Here is a 6,964-nt window from a genome sequence, read left to right as displayed (position 1 = left end):
AGATCCACCTCCATAACCAGGCTTTTGAATCTGGAGATCCACCTCCATAACCAGGCCTTGGCTTCAGGAGCTCCACCTCCATAACCAGACCTTGGCATCTGGAGCTCCAACTTGGTTCTTGTAGGACTGATGCTCCTCCTGGAATTGATACACCATTGCTGCTACTGCTATGGTGTTTTAACTCTGATAGATAGTGTCCTCATGAGGAGAACACCTGACCTGGTGTAATTAACATCCGAAACTCGCAGAGATCATCACTGTAAACAAAAGCATGCATATCTCAAAGGAGTCACAGTTGCTTCAGAAATTCATTACAGCTGAGATGAGTAAACTTTTGAACATTCAACTTTCAGAACCACGGTGCTGGGTGTCTGGCATAACCCTGGGAACAAAGAACACCTTCTGACTTGCTGTCTGTCGGACAAAGTTTAATGGTGGTCATAGGACACTTGGGTCAAACATGGGACACTTCCACACAGAACAAAAATCTCCTTGAAAAACACAATGAAAACAAAGACACAACAAAAGGAAGCGCGATGTGTTTTGGATTAACTCTAACAGTAAAAGGAACCCGGATGGTGACTGTAATGGACTGTAATGGCACTGCACAGAAGAGGACAAAGGCAGAAATCCACTTGTTTGTTTTGAATTCTTCTCTGTTATTCATTTCCAAGCAATATCCTCTATCACGTCCTGTGGGTTTGCTAAAAATAGCCTCTACATTTACAGAGAAATGCCTTTAATAAAGAAAGCAGCAAAAAAAATGTCATTTTTGTAATGAGATCAATCTGAGATTTCTGTAAAGTGGAATTTCTGAGGTTTACAGCTAACAGAAATGAACAATGTGTATTTACTTTGTCTAAGCTGGTGCACCCTGCAGATAAACACAAGATGTATGTGAAAGACGTAGCAGATATCATATATCAGACTGTTTGGCTGTTACTGTGACATGGTGTTAGAAGAATATTTATGCTATATTCTATTACGGTGAAAATACAAATCCAGCATTTCATGTACTGCTACAGTTTACTGCAGTTCCAAATAGCAGGTATATTGCATAAAATTTACCACAAGCCTGAGTAACATTTTACCGAATTAAAATGTCTTCATTCATTTTGGGTCACCTAAGTTCTTGCTGGTGGGGGCTCTCCTACATCTCCATCACGCCGAGCGGACACTGACGTTAGCGTTAAGTGTCAGGGTCCCTCACTGAGGAAATCCCTGCAGGTCATTTGCCCCGGAAATCCCCGTAAGAACCCCGGGTTTTCTGTCTGTGAAATCTGACAAGTCTGAGGTAGGTGGCACCCGCAGAAGGCACTTGACCTTACGGCGTACGCACATCCTGTCCCGTCCCCAGCACCTGCACGAAACCCAAGCCCACGCTTGTGTTGGCTCTGGGCCCCAAACCCCGAAGCAGGCCCAGGTCATGTTCAAGGCTTTAAACGTGCCAATTGGCCACCATATGTCCCTTTCACGCCTGAAGAGCCCGTTTGCAGCCTTTTCTCTCATCATTACGGCAGGTTTTTGCTCTGCCTGTAATTGTGGACCAGCTGTTGTACCTAAACAGCCACTTGCACACCACCATCTCTAATGATTTCCTCATTTCCCTGAAGAAAATGTCCAAAAATGTGCATTCTCACCCTTTGAAAATCCTCATAAAGTCGCAGCCAATGGCCAACTTTTTACTGGATCACAAATTATTTGAAAGTACTTTGTGCACTTAAAAAGCGCTACGCCAGGTGTATTGACTTAAATATCCAAATATGTAGTATCCCTCTGAAAATGCTTTTAAAAGTGACACGAGCATCGCCTGCTGGCCATGTGGCCCCCATCTAGGCTTTGGGGCTGTGGATTTGTCACCCCACAACTCCCAAAATAACAGTGAGCCCACTAGGTGCTTTGTCTATTGACGAGTCTCACTGCATCATCATCAAAATAATAATAATAATAATAATAATAGTTATTATTATAGTTATTATTACTATTATTATTATTATTACTTGAGCAATTATTTGAGCATTATTTGAGCAATTTCCTCTGGGATTAATAAAATCTTCTGATTCTGAATTTGATTACTTGCAAAGGCTGTTTCTGCCTCACTCTGGTCAAACACACTCAGATGTTGTTGTCTCACATGAGTTAGAATGCTGCATGTGTTTCAAAGTTCAGTGTAACAGTCCTGGTCTAATCGAATACTCTGACTCCAGTGTTGGTGCAATTTAATGGGAAACCAAAATAATTTACGTGATGCGTAATGGTGGAGGGTCTTTCAGCTCTTCGTCACTAGTTATGACCAACTCAAAGCTACAATTATCAGACTATTTTACCGAAATTATGTAATCAAAAGGCATGAATACATGTACAGCTCATAGCTACACTTCAAATGTAGACCTGATTTGATCTTCAGCAAAAACTATTAAAAATTCCTGATACAAGCCTGATACAAATATCAATATAACATTGAGGGGGGGTCTCTGGCAACTCCCACCACGCATTTTAGTGCTTTTAAATTTTGTTCACATATTATTTTATTCATCTCCGGACCCCAACTTAGGGAGCCGCTGATCGAGATCCCCTTCCTCCGGGTTATCCCGTCCACGCGGGCTGGAGTGACTCTGAATCCTGCGTCTTGGCAGAGCGCCACTGCTGGAGCAAACGCCACGGCGAGTTTGACGCCAAAGTTAAACTGAAGAAATGACCAGTACATGCTGGTGTCTGCAGCAGAGCAGCCGCGTCTCTCCCAGACCAGGTCAGGCATCTGACTTTACACACTAATATAAACAGATGGCGAGTCGCCTAAATAAGATATAGGTGCACAGGTTTGAGTTTAGCATTGATAGGTACCAAACCAGGTCCGAACCCCCTGCTCTCCTAAACACACTCCGTACTCTCACAACATTGGCAGGAACACATCCCTACTGTCCACACCCAAATCTACCCCCCCCCCACAAAGGGGAAATAAGCTGCCTCACCGCCAATAACAGCTTTTAGCTACGTAAGCCGTATACGCGCCAGAGTTATAACGACTTCTGTAGTAATGGACTCTCTTTATATTATCTTAGCACTATAAACCTTAACTGCTATTTATAAATAAAATGTGAAAATGATGTGCTGTTAAAAGAACATTTTCACTTTCCCTCTTTATAATATTCACATAAAACACATTTAAATAGGCCTTAACTTTTGTATTTCTCTGGATACTCGTGACAGTGTTTTGTAAATTAAATTTGATTTATGGAGACAGTATTTTGGGTCCGTGAAAGGGAAATCGATGTATCTATTAAAGTTTATCGCCTCCTGCCAAACAATGTCGGAACTCTCTCCTGTTTTTTTGGACAGCAGTAAAGTTTGGACTCTTGAGGGATTTGGAAGGGTCCGGAATTGCAGGTTAACTCTGACTTTCTCATCAGCTTCCACTCGGGATCAGGAATGATTCTCGCCTACGTCTGAATCCATGTGTGTGCGGACTGTCAGGATTTATTGGAAAAGCACAGGGAACGTTCTGGACCTGCCCTCCGTCCAGTACCAGTGTATTTCCTCTAAACGGGCCAGTACTAAAGACCACCCACCCACTATAATGTCTGAAACCTATTACATGTAATACAATATCAAGTTATTTGCGAAAAATTCTGAGCAAATTAAAATTCCATAAAGTGGAACAAAGCAGTGATTCTGTAAGGTTCCGAGTGGATCTCAGGTTATCCTATGACATTTCAGAGTTATCGCTGGCAGGAGACGGTTCTCGTCTGCACCCTGCTCATTTCTGCTTTGAAATAAGCAACACGGGATTATTCTGGACAGGATTTCATACACATGTGACAGTTATCAAATATATGCACTATTCTGTGGGTTTTTGTTTTATTTGTATAGCAGATACTTTTACAAAACTGAGGAGTAACTGAGGTTAAGGGCCCTAGTGAAGGTGACATAACAGTGACATAACTCTGCCAGCAACGAGATCGGAAACGGGGACCTTCCTATCATGGACTCCGTGTCCTAAACCACTGAGGGACACATCGCCCCCTGCAGGACACAACACAATAATACATTAACCAGCAGTAACCTATAAGTACTACAGTGGTGCCTGCGGTTCACGAACACAATCCGTTCCAGGAAAGTGATCGTGAACCAATTTGTACGTGAAGCAAGGCAATTTTTCCCATAAGAAAGCACTGAAGATTGATTAATTCATTCACAAGCCTACCAAGTAATCATTTTTGTTAATTAATTTTCTGGTTTTCATAATAAAAACTTTTAAGAAAAACACAATATAGTGTGGCGACGGGCGGACCGAGGCATCGCGGAGAGAGAGACATGGAGACTTGCTTGCCCAGGAAATCATGCTCTTTATTAACAGTCCTTAACCCTTGTATTGTTGTTGTTAACGTTAATGTTAATGGTTGCCTATTGTCGCGTGTGTGTTTGCCTGTGTCTTGTGTGTACCCGGTCTGATCCTCGAGTGTATTTAGCGTGTGTAAATCTCTCACCGTGTGTGCATCTTGCAGTTCGGCATCTGACAACCTTGTGTTTCCCATCTGTGTATTTGGGTTCGGTGCTCGTTGGGTGCCTGTTGTGGTCCTTCTATTTACAATTGCACGCGGGGCATGCTGGGACATGCTGGGACATGCTGGGACATGCTGGGGCATGCTGGGACATGCTGGGACATGCTGGGACATGCGCCCTGCTGATGTTACACTAGTATAAAAAAGGAATCTGGTCAAGGAATCTGTTCGGTGACCAAATTTTGTACGCTAACCAGCATCCTTTTCACGAAATTTTTGGTCACGAACCAAATTTTTTGCTAGACCACAGCATTCGTGGTTGGCAGACACCACTGTATTACTCACTTGAAACTGTAATTGGTCATTTCAGAAATACTGAGATAATAAATAATCCGTGTGGGGAAGCTCTCTTTTTGCGTACCCCATCTTACTCTCCATGAAACACTGAAACATATGTAGGTGAGAGCAAGCTTAGCAGCATGGAGCGGGGGGGATGATGAGCTTGCTCAAGGGCCCATGGACATGTGACTATTCTGAGGTTATCTTAGCCTGAGGTTAACTTAGCCTGAGGTTAGCTTAGCCTGAGGTTAGCTTAGCCTGCTGAGCCACACGCTCCCCCCTGTGGGCGGTACTGATACATGAGTAGGGGGTGTTACGGCGAGTCAGAGTGCATAGTACATGGACATGACTTAATTTCAGTGCGAGGATGGACCCCCCCCCCATTTCAGCCATCGTTATTTACTGAGGAGTAGCTTTAGGAAGAAAAACACAGTGTTACTGAGACAGATCCGCGCAGTGACAGCTCCGCCTCAATCTCCATATAACCCAAGAGCACAAATCGCATCCCTGATTGCTAACACATTTCCCAACAATATTACTGTCATTTGCAGGTAGAATTTCTATAAATATTTATGGTGATTTCGAGCCATATGATGCCTTTAATCCCATTTCTGTTTCTGACATACTGCTGAGAGCATATCAACACCAATGACACATTACATCTCTCTGTCAACTGTTGATATCCCCCAGTAACATCCCTGATGATTAGATAGATAGATAGATAGATAGATAGATAGATAGATAGATAGGTAGATAGATAGATAGATTGATTGATTGATTGATCCTAATTGATCCTAAAAGAAATTTCATATTATTATTAGCTTATGGCTACAAAGACAGCAAATCAGTCATTCAGACTCTTCAAATACACTGGGACCAGTTAAGCATCGGTTCAGGTCCTAAAATTAAATCATCATGCTCAGTCCTGTAATCTCAGGTTCATGATCATGCTCAGTCCTGTAATCTCAGGTTCATGATCACGCTCAGTCATGTAATCTCAGGTTCATGATCATGCTCAGTCCTGTAATCTCAGGTTCATGATCATGCTCAGTCCTGTAATCTCAGGTTCATGATCATGCTCAGTCTTGTAATCTCAGGTTCATGATCATGCTCAGTCCTGTAATCTCTCCGTGGCCGTGTGTTATTAATGAGGGCCGCGCATCTGCGACAGTCTACGCAGTAATGCCACCTGTCTGGCTGGCTACACTTTCAGATCTGCATAAACAAGACGCACCTGACCTGGTAGCGTAACAGAGGATTTACCGCGCAGTAAATCGCGGTAATAAGATGGAGCAGAATCCAGCACAGCGGGTTAGTGTAGTAAACAGACAATGTATTATATGGTGAATGCAGAGATGACATCATACTTTTATTGTTTCTGGGACCCTCTGCCCTCCCCCCAGTGTAATTACTGTTTGAGGGCCCCAAATTCAGAGGCCTGGTTTGGGTGGTGCCAGAGAGCACAGACCTCCTGGAAAGGTCTTCCTAGACCTCTGGTGGTAGGGTGCCATGAACAGCTCTGGTCAGCTGACCTGTATGAGGACCTGCCTTGTGCTTGGGGATGTGGAACCAGTCCCCCCCCCCCCAAAACCCGGACACTCCCCTCATTGACTACCCCCTCGACCAGCCCCTGGTTCCTGACAGAAGGGGGTGGGTGATAACACCTATGGGACGTGGTCTTACTGTGGGGGGGCACACACCAGTCTGTCATCACCCTGGAAAAGCAGCTCCATCTCCTCATCCCCAGCGCTGAGGTTTTTCAGCTCCTGAAGGCCAGCCAGTGTCTGGCAGCTGCGAAGCGGGATTTAAAGGGCCGGTAGCACCTACAACTTGGGGCCAGCGGAGTCGGACCTGTGTAGCCCCCTCATGGCGGGGACGCGTGTAAAAGTGCCCCCCGCCTGCACTAAATGCAGAAGTACAGGAGCCTGCGGAGGCATTTCCTGGGGAATCCATCAGCATCTCCTCACTCTGGCCCCTCACACCGGGACGGACCGCCGCAGTGTCCCTCTGACCCCTGGCTCTCTGTAAGTCACCTGCTAAAAGCATCAAGGACTCCCCTCCCCCCCCGGGACAGGGATGTGACTGCTGCTATCGTTATTAGGGCCAGAAAATGCGACAATCCC

Source organism: Paramormyrops kingsleyae, chromosome 12, assembly GCF_048594095.1.
Source record: "Paramormyrops kingsleyae isolate MSU_618 chromosome 12, PKINGS_0.4, whole genome shotgun sequence".
NCBI lineage: Eukaryota > Metazoa > Chordata > Actinopteri > Osteoglossiformes > Mormyridae > Paramormyrops > Paramormyrops kingsleyae.
This window is presented reverse-complemented; position numbering follows the sequence as displayed.